Source organism: Geotrypetes seraphini, chromosome 17 (assembly GCF_902459505.1).
Source record: "Geotrypetes seraphini chromosome 17, aGeoSer1.1, whole genome shotgun sequence".
Lineage (NCBI taxonomy): Eukaryota > Metazoa > Chordata > Amphibia > Gymnophiona > Dermophiidae > Geotrypetes > Geotrypetes seraphini.
This window is the reverse complement of record NC_047100.1, coordinates 10,003,283-10,023,857: the sequence shown is the minus strand read 5'-3', so window position 1 is coordinate 10,023,857 and position 20,575 is coordinate 10,003,283. Positions and strand designations below refer to the sequence as shown.

The 20,575-nt window shown below is 42.3% G+C and overlaps 1 protein-coding gene across 1 annotated transcript in view; it reads right to left on the bottom strand.

The window, feature by feature from the left end:
- The window catches only part of FBLN2 (fibulin 2), a 261,844-nt gene extending 250,292 nt beyond the window's left edge, over nucleotides 1-11,552 (bottom strand). Inside the window, exon 1 of the mRNA XM_033926337.1 lies at nucleotides 11,430-11,552. The gene's annotated coding sequence lies outside the window, so the exon portion shown is untranslated. The remainder of the gene's footprint in view (nucleotides 1-11,429) is intronic.
- Between the last annotated feature and the right edge of the window lie 9,023 nt (nucleotides 11,553-20,575).

Here is a 20,575-nt window from a genome sequence, read left to right as displayed (position 1 = left end):
CACACCGAAACAAAGTTCACCGAAGCAGTGAGAATATTCAAAGACAACGAGGCCCCGATTGTATAAATGGCGTCTTATCGCCTAGGCACTGCTTAGCGGGGCTGTCAATCATTGGCTAGGCGCTGTTTATAGAATCATGCCTAGCGGTGCCGAAGCAGTCTTAGGCAGTGGTAGGTATTGAATCCTTAGCCGCACTGACATTTACACCAGGGTTTTCTTGGCCTAAATGAGTATGCCTAAGTCAAATCATGTCCAAAATCTGCACTAGAGAATGACACGGTGACAAAATTCATCACCGTCCCCGTCCCCGCAGATAACCGCAGGAAACCATCTTCATGTCATTCTTTAAGGAGAGAGGAAAGAATCAGAGTATAATGTGGCACAACCACTGACCCGCAAGCTTTGCTGTGAAGAATGCTGGGGTAGAAGGACTGAGGTTGAAACAGACACTACAGAATGACAGTCTCTGGTATCCAGAGCAGATATTGTGATGTCATAATGCCTCATTCCACCAGTGCCTAAGAGCCAATCACATCAGTGATGTCACAATGGCTTCATTATCCTTGGCTCCCATAAGAATCAGAGTATGAATGGCCACAACCATTGACCCACAAGCTTTGCTTTGAAGAATGCTGGTGTAGAAGGACAGAGGTTGAAATAGACACCAGAAAATGACATGGGATTATTTCCCGCGGTTATCCGCGGGGACGGGAACGGTGATGAATTTTGTCACCGTGTCATTCTCTAATCTGCACCAAATACCCCCCTAACCATGCCTAATTTCTGGTAGGCACCTTGGTGTAGATACGTACCGGGACTTTGTAAGCGCCTATCGAGGTTACGTGTGTCCCAGAAAATTAATTTTTGAAATCATTTTTTTAAAATTGATTTTTAATGGCGCTTTTCAATTAGTAGCGCTGACTGAGCCAATTAAAAAATTAACCCTCCTCCTTTACTAATGCGTAGCGTGGGTTATAGCGCCAGCAGCGGCGATAACTGCTCCGACGCTCATACGAGTGTCAAAGCAGTTACTGCCGCTGCCGGCGCTAAGACCCACAGCTACATGTTAGTAAAGGAGGGGGTAAGTTAGGGACCTAGATTGGCCAGGCATGCTAATCCAGGTGCCTAACTTTAGCCATCTTTTATAGAATTAAGGCCTGAGAGACTAAAGGGGCATTGACGTCTCCGCAATTCAGACAATTTTTAAGTTCTGTAAATCATATTTTTCAGGAACACAATGTTTTCCCTAGATACAATAAAAAGCAGAGACTCCAAATCATACAACACCTGCAGCTTAGCAAGAGGAAAAAAATGCTACAGTTTAATTGTTGGATGGCCAGGGAGCATCAAACTCCCTTCTTGAAATATTGAAGGCAGAATGAACAATGGTTACAAGGATAATTTCCAGTTTATAGAGGTTGGAGCCCGGTAAAAGAATATACCAACAGATCCTTAATACTTCTTAAAGAAATACTACAGGTATCTGAAACAATGAATAAAATTGGGTGTCAGGTCAAAAGCACACCGGGACAAAGGCGCGCCCAGACAATTCAGCGCAGCGCGGAGGCACGCAAAATTCATGTTTTTAGGGCTCTGACAGGGGGGCGTGAGGGGAACCCCCCCACTTTATTTAATAGACATCGCGCCGCGTTGTGGGGGGCGTGGGGGGTTGTAACTCCCACATTTTACTGAAAACTTCACTTTTTCCCTGTTTTTAGGGAAAAAGTTAAGTTTACAGTAAAATGTGGAGGGTTACAACCCCCCAAACCCCCCATAACGCCGGCGCGATGTCTATTAAGTAAAGTGGGGGGGTTCCCCAACAAAACCCCCCGTCGGAGCCCCTAAAGACAGTAATTTTGAGCGGCGCGCACCTCCGCGCTGCACTCAATTGTCTGGGCGCGCCTTTGTCTTTCGCGCCGTTGTCTATGAACCATAAAATTGCCAGTATAGCAGGATACTTTTTTTTTCTCACTAACATCATTAATGGGTGTATATGATAACCGTGAAACGATGGCCACCATCAACTACAGCAACAGATGAACTCGTTGCACGCATGGATCTATGGTGACAGCAAGAGAAGACTGATCCTTGGCGGGACTTCATCAAGATAAGCATTTTTCTACACTTTTTTACTTGTCAGTGTGTTTAAAACTTACGCTTACAGTAAAAGGAGGTTTATTAGCGGTCAGTGATAGAAGTGTGCAGGGGAGCTAGTGTGTGTACACAGCTCTCTCCTTCACAGATCCGGGGCAGCGTTGCTCCCATGGCTTCCTCCTTATAAATGAAGTGTTTACGGTATTTTAGGTGGGAAACATTAAGGTATTATACTCAGCACTAATCAACTGGGATTTGGGTTGTATGATTGTATTTCTTAGGACTCCAATTCCTTCATTTATTTTTTGTATACGATAACACACATAGGGGGGATGATATTCAAACAATGGGAGACAGCTGGATATCTTCCAGAGTCGGCAGCAAAAGCAAAAATTCAATGCTGGCACCATACCAAGTGACCAGCATTGAATTTCGGTGGTGGGGGAGGAGGCTTTGGCCAGCTAAGACATAGCCAGCAAAGCCGATATTCATTGGCTTGCCGGCTAAGTCCTTGAGGCCAAACATAGACCTGTATGAAGTTAGACGCATAACTGCTATTATTCGATGACCCTTGCACATAATTCCTAGGGAGGTCGTGGAGAAGAAAATGGTGACAGAGTTCAAACAAGTGTGGGTTGAACACAGAGGATCTCTAATCAGAAAATAATGAGTATACACTGAAGGAACTGGGGCCTGTGCTAGGCGGGCTTGCATGATCTGTGTCCCATATATGGATATTCAGTTGAGGACGGACTTGGGAGGGCTTCGATAGTTGGGTTGGTTAAGATGGGTTGGAGTGGACTTTAATGGAGACTCCAGTGGGTGGAATCTAAGCACACTACTAAGAAGGGCTCTGGGTTTCTGGCCCAGAAATATCTAAGAAAAAGGGCCATTTAAATTAAATGATTGATTAGGGAGCATGTATGGTTGGACAGACTGGATGGACCATTCAGGTCTTTATCTGCCATCATTTACTATATATGTTACTATGCTCCTAATCTATTCATGTCCTTCCCAGGTTCACCCCCATAGAAAATGTGTGCCCAGTTTATAGAATACCAGCTAGGCTCAGTTATATGTCTGTTATATGACTAAGCGTCCAAACGGCAGATGAAATTTAATGTGGACAAATGCAGAGTGATGCACATTGGGAAGAATAATCCAAATCATAGTTACCAGATACTAGGGTCTACCTTGGGGGGTTAGCAATCAAGAAAAGGATCTGGGTGTCATCATGGCCAATACGCTGAAACCTTCTGCCCAATGTGCAGCGGTGGCCAAGAAAGCAAACAAGATGTTAAGAATTATTAGAAAAGGGATGGTAAACACGACTAAAAATGTTATAATGCCTCTATATCGCTCAATGGTGCAACCTCACCTTGAGTATTGCATTCAGTTCTGGTCTCCTTATCTCAAAAAAGATATAGCGGCACTAGAAAAGGTTCAAAGAAGAGCAACCAAGATGATAAAGGGGATGGAACTCCTCTCGTATAAGGAAAGACTAAAGAGGTTAAGGCTCTTCAGCTTGGAAAAGAGAAGGCTGAGGAGAGAGATGAATGAAGTCTACAAAATCCTGAGTGGTATAGAACAGGTACAAGTGGATTGATTTTTTAGTGCATCAACATTTACAAAGACTAGGGTAATACTTTCAAAACATATAGGAGGAAATCTTTTTTCCACTTAGAGAATAGTTAAGCTCTGGAATGTGTTGCTGGAGGATGCGGAAAGAAAGATTAATGTAGCTGGTTTTAAATAAAGGTTTGGACAAGTTCCTGGAGGAAAAGTCCAGTCTGCTGTTGAGACAAACATGGGGGAAGCCACTTCTTGCCTTGGATCGGTGTCATGGAATGTTGCTACTATTTGGGGGTTTTGCCAGGTACTTGTGACTTGGATTGGCCTCCGTGAAGACGGGACACTGGGCTAGATGGACCATTGGTCTGACCCGGTAAGGCTAGTCTTATGTTCTTAACTAGTGCCAGTTAACACCGTAAACTAACAATTATTACCAATTAGCATGTCATTAAACCATTATGCATAACTCAGTGGTTCCCAACCCTGTCCTGGAGGACCACCAGCCCAATCGGGTTTTCAGGCTAGCCCTAATGAATATGCATGGAGCAGATTTGCATGCCTCTCACGTCCATTCTATGCAAATCTCTCTCATGCATATTCATTAGGGCTAGCCTGAAAACCCGATTGGCCTGGTGGTCCTCCAGGACAGGGTTGGGAATCACTGGCCTAGATCAGGGGTGGGCAACTCTGGTCCTCGAGGGCCGGAATCCAGTCGGGTTTTCAGGATTTCCCCAATGAATATGCATGAGATATATTTGCATGCACTGCTTTCAATGTATGCTAATACAGTGATTCCCAACCCTGTCCTGGAGGAACACCAGACCAATCGGGTTTTCAGGCTAGCCCTAATGAATATGCATGGAGCAGATTTGCATGCCTCTCAAGTCCATTCTATGCAAATCTCTCTCATGCATATTCATTAGGGCTAGCCTGAAAACCCGATTGGCCTGGTGGTCCTCCAGGACAGGGTTGGGAACCACTGGCGTAACTGACCTTACTCTATAAATGTACTACGCGTAAAGCCAGGTGCCCAGCTTTATAGAATTAGAGGGTAGAGGATACATTTGAGATAGCTAATGTGAATTAGCTTTGAGAACAGGAGGCAGCACGCAGCTTAACCAGTCCAGTACGAAGAGAGAATCTGATTTGGATGCAGCGCCTGAAAGTTTTGATTTATTTGTAAGTAAGGATTAATTCACTCTGAGGATTTTAGTGAAGTTAGTGCCAGTGAAGCTGGAGGGGTTTCATTTTGTTATCAGCTACATAAAATACTTGGGTCCCAGTTACAGGGTACCATTTCCCTTCTGGGGAGTTTGCCGTGCATTTGTACATTTGGAGTACAGTGATTTGCAGCTGAAATAACAGCAAAGGCCCACACAAGCTTTCATCTGCACAGCTAGCAAACATTTCACCCGCTGTTTCCAAACACACAATAAATACAAATAGCCAAACCCCTTCTACAAACAGATGACTGCATTAAAAAAAAAGAACAACTATGACTCACAATCAACACTGAATTCCCTCCAATACAACCTTTTAAAGCAGGGGTAGGCGATTCCGATCCTCGAGAGCCGGAGCCAGGTCAGGTTTTCAGGATCTCCACCCTGAATATGTACGAGATGGATTTGCGTGCACTGCCTCCTTGAGATGCAAATCCATCTCATGCCTATTTATTGTGGAGATCCTGAAAACCTGACCTGGCTCCGGCTCTCGAGGCCCGGAATTGCCTACCCCTGTTTTAAAGAATATTCTTAATGAATTTTATTTCACGTCACATTTAACCCCCTCTCCCCTTTTTTCTAAAGCACAATTGCGGTTATTAGCGCAGGGAGCCGCGCTGAATACTCCGCACTGCTCCCGACACTCATATGAGCGTCGGGAGCAGTGTGGAGCATTCAGCGCGCCTCCCTGCACTAATAGCCGCTATCACGCTTTAATAAAAGAGGAGTTAGTTTGTGTCTCTAAAACACATCCAGATCTGATGTCTTTTAACCTTGTCCTATCGTGTGTCCCGGATGACGGGCCATTCCAAAAAATGTCGTTGCCATCGTGGATAAACAGTCTGTATGGACTAATAAAGAGCCAGGAACACAAAATATTTGAATTTACAGACTTATGACTTATTTACATTATGTTTACAATAGCCGTAAATGATGACGGTGAATAATACAAAACTTTGCTAAAATAATTACGATTGGAACCAGCGTAACGTAAAATTTATTACGATAGGAAAAGGTTAATAATGATGTTCTGCTTGTTTTCTTGACGGTATTGTAAATTTTGGAATGTATGTTTTTCTCCCCTCTCCCTCGTTCTCTACAGCAGTGGTTCCCAACCCTGTCCTGGAGGAACACCAGGCCAATTGGGTTTTCAGGCTAGCCCTAATGAATATGCATGAAGCAAATTTGCATGCCTATCACTTCCATCCTATGCAAATCTCTCTCATGCATATTCATTAGGGCTAGCCTGAAAACCCGATTGGCCTGGTGTTCCTCCAGGACAGGGTTGGGAATCACTGCTCTACAGGGCGACTCCCCCAATGATCTACCAGTCCTTTTGCTTGGGTTGTAGGTTCAACCTGAGTTGTGGGTTTAAAACCTGCACTGTTCCTTGTGACCCTGGGCCCCAGATACATTAGATAGAGTGGGAGCTCGCCGGGACAGACTAAACTAAACTAAATCTTGGGTTTATATACCGCATCATCTCCGCAGATGGAGCTCGACACGGTTTACATGGTTAGGGAAGGAACGGAACTCCAGTGGAATTATATAAGTAAGAGAGAAGAGAGGTTAGGTGTGAGAGTGCCAGGAAAGGGACGGGAAAAATGCTCGAGTACCTGAAAAATCTGTAATCTGCACAGAATTGTAGGATATGTGGAATAGAAATAAATTGTTGCTTTATTTCTATTTATTGTCTGAAAAACAGAAACCCTAAACACAACTCAGGGCTAGCTTTGAGTTGAACAAGCAGGATGATTGGCTAGGGTACAGCATGCCAGAGGGTTCACTAAGAACGCCAAGTGTGCGCAAACTAAAGATGTCCCATGCATTCGCAAAGTTGGAATCTCGCATAACCCCCCCCCCCCCCCCCCCAAAGAGGGGAAATGTGAAGCGACTTTTGTACCAGCATGAACAGCACTGGATTTTTTTTTCCCTCGATACTTGATGGCCCAAGGGGCTGAATCAGTGGGTAGAATGGGTGGCATTTTGGGGATGAGTGGCAGCGGTCTTTTGGATGCGCGTCAGCTGTTTTTTTGTGTGATTATGGTCAGCTGCTGTGACGTCACGACCCAGAAGTGCTACCAGAAGTTGGATCCTGTGGTTCTTTTTAAGCAATGGGCAGTTTTTGTGCCTGTGTGCACGAAAGAGGAGCGGAGTTTTCAGCAGATTTACATTCCCTGAGGAAGCCTTTGAGAGGCAAAACAAGGCACTTGGCTTCTGGATGTTTCATCTTATAGCCACCGTGTTGTTTCATCAAAGTCTGGTCAGACATTTCCAGCGACGGCGATTTCAGACCATGGTTCCCAGCTAAGTAAAACTTTTTGTTTTTCCTGTGCACAGTGATGGGTGTCGTACCCTTCTGATAATTACATTTTTGCGGTGGTGTTTTTTCCAATGATATGAAATTAAGCAGATTCAAACGTTAAATCATTATTGATAGTTGACTGCTGATGTTTCTGAAAAGTTTTGAGGCTTTTTCTCCGCCTTTTTTGCATGAAATGTTTATCGGGGGATCACAGCCCATCTCTGGCGAGTAATATATATTTTTCTGTATTATTGAATTTAAACATCTCTATCATATCTCTCCTTTCTTGCCTTTCCTCCAAAGTATACAGATTGAGATCTTTAAGTCTGTCCCCATACGCCTTATGACGAAGACCACCTACCATTTTAGTAGCCTTCCTCTGGACCGACTCCATCCTTTTTATATCTTTTTGAAGGTGCGGCCTCCAGAATTGCACACTATGTTCTAAATGAGGTCTTATACAGGGGCATCAATACCTGCTTACCACAATATAGTATAAGGACCCCATTATTTGGCCCTGCAACATATCAGAGGGAGGACATTTTCTTTCTCCAGACCAGAGTTCTCAGCTTGCAGATTCTGTTCATGTTCACCCTCCCATTCCAAATGTCAGCTTTTCATGGTTAGTTCTCTTCCTGTTATAACACCATAAATTCACTGCATGTGTACTACTAAGTGATCCAGGACTTTCTTAAATCAAATTATAAGAAAAAATGCTAATGTCATGAGAGCTTTTTCTAGAAAGGGTTTTCAGAATGCCTAGGGGATACGCATGGACAAAAATGTTTATCCATTTCTCATACTTTAGAGAAGGGGGGATTTAATTTCAATTTTTCATTTTTTTAATTATATTTCTAGGTCAATTCAGAAATTTTACATTTCTACCAGGACTAATTGGTATCCCAGGCAACAGTTCTCTCTGTGATAGTAATTTTATTGACGCCAATATGCTAGTGACTATTGAAACCACCAACTCATCTGATGGTTCAGCTCTGCGACTTCTCCTCTTTCTTCAACCTAACTAGACAAGTATTGTGAGTTGCCAAATTGTTACTGATTATTTGTAATTCTGCACTATTGTGTAAGATGTTAAAAGTTTAATAAAGATTGAACTAAAAAAACCCAAACCCAACTAACTCCAGGCTCTATGTACAAAGCACTATCCCTTAGTCAACGAATAAATTAAAACCTTTGATACATCAAGTTCTAAGTGACTATGGTCTTTATTTTGGAAACATATCCATGTTTAAACAGCAGCACGTGTAAATGGTGAATTTTGAAAGCTTCATATACCACATACAACTATGCGGTTTCCAAGTCTTGTTTGCCTACGATTTCCACATATAATGTAGACATGTCTGGACAACATACACATACTCGATTGTTCCCCTCGACCCTGAAGAAAAACACTGTTTGAAACATGCATGTCGGAAGAGGTGGCATTGATGAACGTTTGAGAGCTAACCTCGAAGCTAAGTAGCTAAGTAATAAGATTATATTAGAAGAAAAAGACATTAAGTAAGGAAACTAAAATGAAATACAATGAAGAAATAGTTATGGAATTATGAAATGAAGAATAAGTATGAAATTATATGAATTTTAGAGTTTTGAGTAAATAAACAATAAAGTGGACTGATGAAGACAAGAGATTGCTGGGCACTATTTATGGTCCAGTTGATATCCGAAGGTCCATACAAATGAAAAAATAAAGAATTAATATATATTCATAATATATACAATGACGTGTATGTTAGTATTAGATCAATAATCTCTTTACAGTGTATATGGGGCAGCACTATATAGCTTTATGATATTAGAGATTTAAAAAGAGTACAGGAAATAGTTAGTGATTTAGAGAGAAGTGACTAAGGACTACACCAGTGGTTCCCAAACCTGTCCTGGAGGACCCCCAGGCCAGTCGGGTTTTCAAGATAGCCCTAATGAATATGCATGACAGAGATTTGCATATAATGGAGATGCCAGGAATGCAGATCTGCTCCATTCATATTCATTAGGGCTATCTTGAAAACCCGACTGGCCTGGGGGGTCCTTCAGGAGAGGTTTGGGAACCACTGGACTACACTAACAATTGGTTAGAATTTACCAAGTGGACATCATAGACATCCCCCCAATATAAAATAAAATTTAAAAAATCAAGGAAAACCACATACACATCAAATCATATGATCAATTCTAAGGTAGATAGCCACACCAATTCACATTAGCATGCAAAGCACGTCTAATACCATCAATTCAAAAATACAAGATGCTTTAAATCATACATTACTGACAGAGGATATTATCAAAGGGATAAGATTTAGCATAGGAAGGCATTGGCAAATAATTGCATTTCTTAAAGTTTATCCTTCCAATATAAAATCGCAAAATACCATAATTCTACACCAGCCACAGATATTGATGCTCCGATCTTAACATGCATAATCGACATCCTTCCCTCCAAACTTAATTTCATCCCATTTTCGGATCCAAGCTCTCTTTTCGGTTTATAAATTTCAAAAAATTCTTGCAAGATCCGGTGTATGATCGCAGCAAATCTTAAACTGCACTCTTTGCTGCATTTGGTAACCAGTGCAGTTTCTTCAACACAGGAGTTATGCGAGCACTTCTTGAAACCCCTGCGAGTCATCTTGCAGCAGAGTTGATAAGCATTTGCAGAGCCCTCAGCTTCCCTTTCGCAACTCCTAAGTATAATGAATTGCAATAATCCACTCTACTCAGGATCAATGCTTGAACCTAGTATGGAAATCATATGCTGGTAATATTGGCTTCAATCTATAAAGCATTTGAAGTTGCATAAATCCCACATTTCAGGCATTTCAAGGTGCCATGGTAGGTGTCTTTGGCAAGATTAAAATTTCCCCTTCAGAGTTTACACCAGCTCAGAGGCTTGCACAAATTCTTAAAAAGTGCTAGTTTGGGCCAGAGCTTTATTTGAGGAATTAAGAGAGTGATTGTCTCTCTCTCTCCAGCCACCCCCCTTTTTCTTTTGCCTTCCAAAATCCATAGGATAGAAAAGCACTTCATCTTTGCAAATCACAGTGGTCTTTCTTTGGGGTAGAAACCTCCCTCCCTCTAGTTGTATCTTTCCCAAACCAAAGATGTGGTTTGGATCATTTGGGGGGTCATGCGAGTTCTTAGTGAACCCTTTTCCATGCTATACCCTAGCCAAATAAAAGAAGAAAAATAAAAATTGCTCCCTCGTTACTTAATTGGCAGCACTTACACATCTAGCTTTGTAAAATGGGATAGCTGCTCATGAAACATGGCACAACTTACGAGTTGCACACTGTGGCCAGGCGTAGCCGATTGGACGTGTCTAGGGGCCAGTACCCTAAGCCACACAGACCTCGGCCGAGCGAAAGCGAGGTATGGGTAGCTGGGAAGGACTGCAATAAAGTTCAAAAATAGTGCAAAACACTTGTGTGCCACAAAAGAAATCTTTATTTCACACCAGACTTGGTGCATTTAACTCAAGTTAGTAGCAATTCAAAATGAGTTCCAAACTACAAGCAAACAATAGTCCTGGCAAAAAATACAAAACAAAAATAATCCATTTGTTTCCTTTAGTTGGTTTGTTGCCATTCACTGGCTTCTGTTTCAGTCTTTTTAATGACCCTTTCTGAGGCTCACAGGCCTACACCTGCCACACTGGGCTAGCCACTGTTTGCCTTGTTCAGACAGCTTCTGCTATGATTTCTTATAAGTCTTTTCACTGGGGAAAAGTTCACCTTGGGGTTTTCTTAGCTAAAATATCCCCAGAGGAGTTGGGATCTGTACCCGCCCTGTAGATTTTGGTGTACAAAAATCCCAAGATCCCACTAGATTTTGAATGAGTGCCCCAGTGTCCTGTGGCCAGCAGTGCTTTAGGTAACCATTTTTCATGCACTGCCCCAAACAGCATAACAGAAAAAGAAAATTCAGTCCTGCTTGGATTTAGGCTGTGCAGTTTTCCCTTCCATACAACAAGTGGCAAAAAAAAAAAAAACACCCTTTCAGCCAGAGGCTTTAAATAATACAGCCTGGCTAGTCTGGAATCTTCATCAATAATTTCCCTTTGATAAACTCCAAACTTTTCTACTGTTCCTCAGCCCCCACTCCATTAAATCAGGGTCAGTAGTGTATGAAAAATCCTCACTCATTTTTTTCCATACTCTGAGCTTCATTCATTTCTTTATGAATGAGTCCGATTCAAAATCATCCCACTCTTGAGGTCCTACCTGCCCTTCTGGAGTATAAGGTTCTGGTGCATTTCTGTTTCCTGGCAGAGAAGGTCTGGTTCCTTTCTCTCTCCCTGTTGGGTTTCTCCTGTGTGGCTGCCTGCACCCTTTTCTCTCTCAGTGGCTAACTGCCTGTGCTGGAGTGCAGGTGTGCCCTTAGTTCTGGCTAATTCTGAGCTCAGGTGCTCGTTAAGCTGGCTCAAACCAGTTCTGGATTTGCTAGGCACTGGAGCTATTCCAGTCCTGGCTTTAGGAATTCTCTGCCCTTGGCCTGATGGGATTTGTAGTCATGTCACCTTGCTGCTTAGAAAAATGTAAACAGGCATGAGGAGTCTCTATCTCCTTCTGTGCACTGCTATGCAAAGGCATCTTCTTTTTTAGCAGTGCCCTAGAAGGAATTCTAGGTTTATCTGCTGTTTTCTCCTGGGACAATTCCCTACTTTGCTCATCAGTTCTGGGGCACTGCAAGGATTTCTTTGCCTTCACAGGGGGTTCCCTGTGACAATACGGAAGCTGCAAAATCACTGCTTCTACACGAATGTGTGTGCTGAAATTTCCACAGGGAAGCTGCAGAGTTTGTACCATCCTTTTTTTTTTTTAATCAATGTGTATTTATACTATTTTTGTAAAATATTTCTTTCTAATGCACATGTCAACATACACATGTCTACTTTTGCAGATAGATCCGTTTCTAAAATACAACTGGAACTGATACTTGGATGTCTCAATTCCAATCTCTACATTCTTGCCCTAATTTTAGATATTGCATTAAAAAGTGCATATGCAATTTTGCGTGCAATTCCAAAAAGGGGCCACAGCCACGGAAGAGGCATGGGTAGATTGGAGGAGATCATGGAGTTTGTGCTAGTTATATAGAATAAGGGAAATCTGTGCTTAATTCCCCCCTTTGAGGATAAAAATCTACTTACTGTTCCATCCCTACGAATCATAAATACTAGACGTACCACACTCTTCTCTGTCACCGCTCCCCAAACGTGGAACTTACTACCCGCTCAGGTGAGAGAAGAAAAGAACCTCGATAAATTCAAATCAAAACTAAAAAGTTTCCTGTATAGTTAGCCTCTTAAACCAAGTTACTATTCTCAATTGGTTTAGACAAGTATTGATCTAATATAACACAACCCTTATTTGTTCTCTTTCCTATATCAAATTGTAGTTCTTCCCTGATTTCCCTACGAAGTGTACTTCTGTCTATCCCTATATTGTATGTCCCCCTTATTTGAAAATTATTTATTGTCCATCGCTTTGTAATCTTTGAAAAAAGCGATTTTATCAAAACTTGAAACTTTTATGAAACCATGTTAAACATAAAAACATAGAAAGATGACGGCAGATAAGGGCTACAGCCCATCAAGTCTGCCCACACTATTTACCCACCCTCTTAAGTCTACTGACCCCCTAAGTATAATTGTAATTATACTGTCACTCTACTGACCCGCTCATTCAAGTCCATACCCTAGTGACCCTATCCATTGACATGACCTTCGTAGGGATCCCACATAGGTATCCCATTTGTTCTTGAAGTCTGGGATGCTGCATGCCTCGACCACCTGCACTGGAAGCTTGTTCCAATGCTCAATCACTCTCTCCGTGAAGAAGTACTTCCTGGCGTCTCCACAAAACTTCCCTCCCCTGAGTTTGAGCGGATGTCCTCTCGTGGTCGAGGGTCCCTTGAGAAGAAAGATATCATCTTCCACCTCGACCCGTCCTGTGATGTACTTAAATGTCTCAATCATGTCTCCCCTCTCCCTACGCTCTTCGAGAGTGTAGAGCTGCAATTTGCTCAGTCTTTCTTCATACAGGAGACCCTTTAGCCCCGAGACCATCCTGGTGGCCATCCGCTGAACCGATTCAACTCTGAGCACATCCTTACGGTAATGTGGCCTCCAGAATTGCACACAGTATTCCAGATGAGGTCTCACCATGGCTCTGTACAATGGCATCATGACTTCAGGCTTCCTGTTGACGAAGCTTCTCTTGATACAACCTATCATCTGCCATGCTTTAGATGAAGCCTTCTCCATTTGAGTGGCTGCTTTCATGTCAGCACTGATGATTACTCCTAAGTCTTGTTCTGCCGTAGTCCTGGTTAAAGTTTCTCCATTCAGGGTGTAAGTTCTGCAAGGATTTCCGTTACCGAGATGCATGACCTTACATTATAGAAACATAGGTATTTTTATCACTGGCCCCAACAGTAAAAGTTTCAACGCTCACAGAATTCCTATGAGTTTCGAAGCTAAAACCACCAAAGCCGGTGCTTAAAAAGCCTAACCCGGCTTCATAAAAGGGGGCCTTAAGTTCAAGAATTTACACCAGGTTTTGCTCAGTGTAAATCCTTGAGCCCAAAATTGTGCACGGATCCCAACGTCAAGCATTGCTCTAAGAATGGGTGCTCAGCTCCAAGTGTCATCTATAGAATAGCGCTTGGTGCTAATTTTGATCAACACCAATATTTCAGCGCCATATATGGAATTCAGTCCATTAAGTAAAATGAGTCTTTATGCGATATGGGCCTTCCAAAGCTCTCAGATAGTAATAACTTTCTATCCACTGGATAACAACTCAGCAGTTTAAAAGCAAGTTGCTCGTATCTGCATGCCAGTTCACCAAGCCACAATTTCAAGCAACGCATACTATATTTCTGAGAAAATTGGGCACGTCCGATATATTGCTTGGCAAGTTCCGAGGCAACCTACATTTACTTTTTCAGATTTATATGACATCTGACTTCGATTTCATTTCCCCAAAAGATCATGCCCTCACATTGTCAATTACTCAGGCAGGCTTTCTCTGTTATTAGAGAATTTTGCCAGTAACTGACATGAATGTGATCATTTCACGTATACGCTTTTATGTGTATTAATTCTTTGGACCTCTGTGACGAAATTAAGTCAAATTGCCAGTACGCATCGCATGAAAGACTTGAAACTGATAGTCCAGACAAAACTGGAACATTTGGTTTCAGATGTTATTCTTCCATTTTTTATTAAGTCTTAAGAAATAGCTTCACCATGTGTTGTTAATTAAAATATCTATATTATTTATTTTAAATTTCAAACATAATAATTCATCACATATCTACGTTGGCTGTAGTATACAGTTTTACGGGTACATTCTGGTCTTATGGGACATATAACAGCAAAAAAAAAAAAAAAAATCTATTGGCATAAAAACAGAGGAATTAGATTATGCAAAACAAAATCAACTGGAAGCTGCAAGAAAATGCACACTCCATTGATCAATCATCTACTAGGCTCTCAAGACACACCCTAGTGGCTTAAACTGTGTGAGAACATGAGGAACATGAGTTTCGCAGATTATTCTCTTTCTTCATCTTATACGCATTTTAGAAAATTGTTAAAATCTAATCTATTGGTGAAATTCCTGGAGAACTGATTTGTTAATCACTGAGATTGTTCAGTCTCTTCAGTTTGTTAAACCACATAGAGACTGCGAGGTTTTGCGGTATACAAATATGATTTTATGTTATGGAACTAAACGGAAGACGATTTAGCTGTTACAAAGTACATAAAAGTAAATGCCTGGATTGTCTAAGACCCTTTACCACCGTCTATGAGAGAAAATAAGGTGGCCTTCTACACTCCCCTTTTACGAATGCCGTCTCATCTTCAATCGGAAAACTGACTCGACAAATTCAAAACCAAACTAAAAACCTTTTTATTTCAAGCCGCATACCAAAATTCTGGTTGAGATCCTTTTCCTTCCATCTTTAACTCATAAAGAGAACTGCTTTTAAGAAGCAACCCCCCCCCTCCCCTATTCGTTCTGTCCCTTCCCACCTCCCTTTTATTTTTATTTTGACTTCGATGTAATTTTGAATCTTCCCCTCCCCCAGTGCCTATTGTACCTACTTTGTCTGTATCTTTGTCTTTATCTAGTCTTTATGTTGCCCTATTTTACTTTTTTTTTTTATAATTACTCTTTTTTAAACTCCAATTTTAACAATTGTAAACCGCCAAAAATATTTGTTCTATGGTCGGTATGTCAACTGTAAATAAACTTGGTATCTTAGGCTTTTTTATTGCCGGCCTTAGCAATATTAGCTCAGACGCTCATAGTATTCCCATGAGCATCAGAGCTAATACCACCATGGCTGACAATAAAAGGGAGGGGTTAGTAAGTGCTAGTGTATGCTTAGAGTCAGATTCTATAGACCAGTATTTTTCAACCTTTTTACACTATGGACCGGCAGAAATAAAAGAATTATTCTGTGGACCGGCATCGGTTCGTGGACCGACGGTTGAAGAACACTGGGCTAAGTCGTGGGCCAGTCCCCGCCCATCTCTACCCAATGTCCACCCCAGACCCCGCCCCATAATAGTACTAATTGCACCTTGCGCATCCCGTGCCTCATCTGGAAGCCTTCCCTCTGACGTTGCAACGTCAGAGAGAAGGCTTCCGGTTCAGGCGCAGGATGCCCGTAGGAGCCACTGCCCGTGGCTTTGTGCACTGAATCAGTTAGGAAGAAGGAGCTGGCTCGAAGATAACACCGCATCGATCGCACCGTGGACCGGCGGTTGAACAACACTGTTTTGGGCCTGATGCACATGCTGGCCCTGTGGACCAGCAGGAAATTTCTGTGGACCGGCACTGGTCCATGGACCGGTGGTTGAAGAACACTGCTATAGATACACACGTGGGTTCTCTAAAGAGGAAAAATCAAGGGGGGTGGGTCAGTAGAGTGGGTAGACTTGTTGGGCTATGGCCCTTTTCTGCCGTCATCTTCTATGTTTCTATGTTTCTAGATGATGCCTAGGTTAGGAATCGCCTTTTATTTTTAAAATTTCTATTCCACTTAAACTGATGCACCCTAATCGCAGATGTCTGTCAATGCCTAACTAACCCACCCACCCACCCTTTTTTTTTTATTATTTTTTACAAGATCGCACAAGGGTTTTTCAGCGTCGGCCAGTGTGCTGAATGTTCTGTGCCGCTTTGACGCTCCTAGGAACTCTATGACCACTGGAGCAACGCAGAGCATTCTGTGCGCTGTGCACTAAAAATCTCTTGCACAGTTTTGTATAAAGGGGGGGGGAGGGGGATTTCCAAGACATCTTAAATGTATTGATTCCATGATAGAGTAAACATGGGAATATATTCTCTCAGGGTTTCCACAGCTGGCCTCATGCTTTTTGCAGGTTTCCAGGTCTCTCTGCATCTTGTCAGGTAGAAACCAATGTTTCAGCCATTATGCTATGGCTTTCTGCAATTTGTCTTTATACAGTAGGTCCTCAAACCCCAACGCAGTGAGACTTGGAAACCTGCAACAAGCATGATGCCAGCTACAGAAACCCTGAAAGAACAGCTTCACAGGGAGAACTAAACTAAACTAAAAATTGAAAGGGGACAGGTTTAGAACAAATGCTAGGAAGTTCTTTTTTACCCAGAGGGTGGTGGACACATGGAACGCGCTTCCGGAGGATGTGATAGGCCAGAGCACAGTACAGGGGTTCAAGGAAGGTTTGGATAGGTTCCTGGAGGATAAGGGGATTGAGGGGTACAGATAGAACTAGAGGTAGGTTATAGAAGTGGTCAGAAACCACTTCACAGGTCACAGACCTGATGGGCCGCCGCAGGAGCGGACCGCTGGGCGCGATGGACCTCTGGTCTGACCCAGTGGAGGCAACTTCTTATGTTCTTAGCTTTGTATGCCGGGTCTTCAGCCAGAAAGCAGTTCGACTCGGTTAACAGTAACTAAAAAAAATTATTTAAAAAGTAAGAATCAGAAAATATTAATATGACTGGTTTCCAAAGTGTTTGGCAAAAAAAAATAGTTTTTAAAGATTTACGAAAAAGTTGAAAAGGATTAGGGACCCTTAAATTAAGAGGAAATTCGTTCCATAGTTGAGAAAATTTGAAAGCCAAGGATTGACTGAAATTCTTGACTCCTTTCACTGAAGGAAGGGAGAGTTTGAATTGTTGGGTGCCTCTTGCATAGGAGAATCTATAAGCATTCCATAATAAAGGGTCAAAAGGGATGAACATCTTTAAACTCACCAGAAGCCTTCCATTCTATGGGAAAAAAGAGACCAACTGATTTTTCCACCAAAATTCAAATTGGTGACCAACTGGCTTTCCTGCCTCACTCACCTCAAGCCGCAACCAATTGGATTTGAGGACCTACTATATAAAGACTGCAAACCTTATACGTATTACTAGTATATTTTATCTTTCTAACTCTCTTTCAAGTTTATATTTTATTATATATCCTAATCTAACTACTTGTAAACTGAGTCAAGCTCCTTCAGGGGATGACCCGGCATATAAACCGAAGATTAGATTAGATTAGATACCCTGAAGAAAGCCACAGCATGATGACTGAAATGTCAGTTCTACCTGACAGGAGGCAGCAAGACCCGGAAACCTGCAACAAGCAAATATGGGAATGATTAGAGACTTGAACAAGGTGAATAACAACAGATATCTGAATGTCCCATTTTAATTTTAACTATTTAGGCTCTTAAAATTCTAGCTATTGTTTGAATGAAAAAAATAAAGATAACCATGTCACCCATGGACCCAACACAGTTTGTGTTTCGACAGAATGTCTTCTTCAGGAGTCCCTATGAAGTCCTATGGTAAAGATACGTGGATAGAAATGCCAGTCGGAAATAAACTGATCCGTAAAAACTGTGTGCAGGACAGGGGCTCAAAACCCAAATCCAGTCACCCATGGACCCAACACAGTTTGTGTTTCGACAGAATGTCTTCTTCAGGAGTCCCCATGAAGTCCTATGGTAAAGATACGTGGATAGAAATGCCAGTCGGAAATAAACTGATCCGTAAAAACTGTGTGCAGGACAGGGGCTCAAAACCCAAATCCAGTCACCCATGGACCCAACACAGTTTGTGTTTCGACAGAATGTCTTCTTCAGGAGTCCCCATGAAGTCCTATGGTAAAGATACGTGGATAGAAATGCCAGTCGGAAATAAACTGATCCGTAAAAACTGTGTGCAGGACAGGGGCTCAAAACCCAAATCCAGTCACCCATGGACCCAACACAGTTTGTGTTTCGACAGAATGTCTTCTTCAGGAGTCCCCATGAAGTCCTATGGTAAAGATACGTGGATAGAAATGCCAGTCGGAAATAAACTGATCCGTAAAAACTGTGTGCAGGACAGGGGCTCAAAACCCAAATCCAGTCACCCATGGACCCAACACAGTTTGTGTTTCGACAGAATGTCTTCTTCAGGAGTCCCTATGAAGTCCTATGGTAAAGATACGTGGATAGAAATGCCAGTCGGAAATAAACTGATCCGTAAAAACTGTGTGCAGGACAGGGGCTCAAAACCCAAATCCAGTCACCCATGGACCCAACACAGTTTGTGTTTCGACAGAATGTCTTCTTCAGGAGTCCCTATGAAGTCCTATGGTAAAGATACGTGGATAGAAATGCCAGTCGGAAATAAACTGATCCGTAAAAACTGTGTGCAGGACAGGGGCTCAAAACCCAAATCCAGTCACCCATGGACCCAACACAGTTTGTGTTTCGACAGAATGTCTTCTTCAGGAGTCCCTATGAAGTCCTATGGTAAAGATACGTGGATAGAAATGCCAGTCGGAAATAAACTGATCCGTAAAAACTGTGTGCAGGACAGGGGCTCAAAACCCAAATCCAGTCACCCATGGACCCAACACAGTTTGTGTTTCGACAGAATGTCTTCTTCAGGAGTCCCTATGAAGTCCTATGGTAAAGATACGTGGATAGAAATGCCAGTCGGAAATAAACTGATCCGTAAAAACTGTGTGCAGGACAGGGGCTCAAAACCCAAATCCAGTCACCCATGGACCCAACACAGTTTGTGTTTCGACAGAATGTCTTCTTCAGGAGTCCCTATGAAGTCCTATGGTAAAGATACGTGGATAGAAATGCCAGTCGGAAATAAACTGATCCGTAAAAACTGTGTGCAGGACAGGGGCTCAAAACCCAAATCCATCATAGACTCTAGAAAACAGGTTTTGAAAATAGTGAATTGGAAGAGTTTAGCAAGAAAAACATCCATTTACCCCTTTATGCCATGTCTCTTTTGAAAATGAGCCCAAAGTTTGGTGGGAATTTCTCTTTGGAGTCAAAAAAGTGGTAAGTTCCTCTATGACAACAGAAAACATTAAGGGGCAGTTACTAAGAGGGGTTAATAGAATAATGCACAGTATTTATTTATTTATTTTAAAATGTATATACCGCAGACAACTATGCAGTTTCCATATCACATACATAAAGGGGTCCTTTTACGAAGGCGCATTAGGGCCTTATTGCGCGGAATAACGTGCGCTAAAATGCCGTGCACGCTAGCCACCACCGCCTCCTCTTGAGCAGGCAGTAGTTTTTCGGCTAGCACTCGCTAATCCAGTACGTGCGCTAAAAACACTAGTGCACCTTCGTAAAAGGAGCCCAAAATCTTGTTTCCCTACGATTATCACATATAACATAGACATGTCTAAATAACATCATTAATCATCCCTGCATTAATTGAGAGAAATGAGCATTATTTGTCCTTAATACATGATTTTTTTTTTTACCACACCACAGAGAGGGAAATTCTATAAATGGTGCTCAAAAGATTGGCGCTATTCCATAAAGGGCATGCACCTTTAGCACCAAGTGCCGTGCCCAACTCTGGGCACCAGATTTACGCCTGCTGAAGCCTGGCATACATCCCTGCACCCAAGATGGATGAGATCCTTTATTCTATAACATCACAAACATTTTGGAAAGATCTGACCCACCCATGCCCCTCCCATGGCCACACCCCCTATGGGATTTAGGCACCCAGCATTATACAATAGTGCATATCCAAATGCACTTGCAAATCCTATTTGGTGCCAATTAACATCAATAATTGGTTGTCAACCTACAATTATTGATGTTTTTAACAGCACATTAGCCAATTAAGTTGCATGTGTATCTTTGAAGCGTGCCCAGATTTGGCTGCCATATATAGAATCTGGGAGACAGGGTAATATTCAGTCCATGACAGTCAGCAGTTTTTTTAGCTGCCAACAGCTGCAGGCTGAAATATCCAGATATTCAGTAGTGAAACATTTCTGGGCTCTGACATTGAACACTTGACAACACCTGGAAGGTACATAAACATGGCTTATG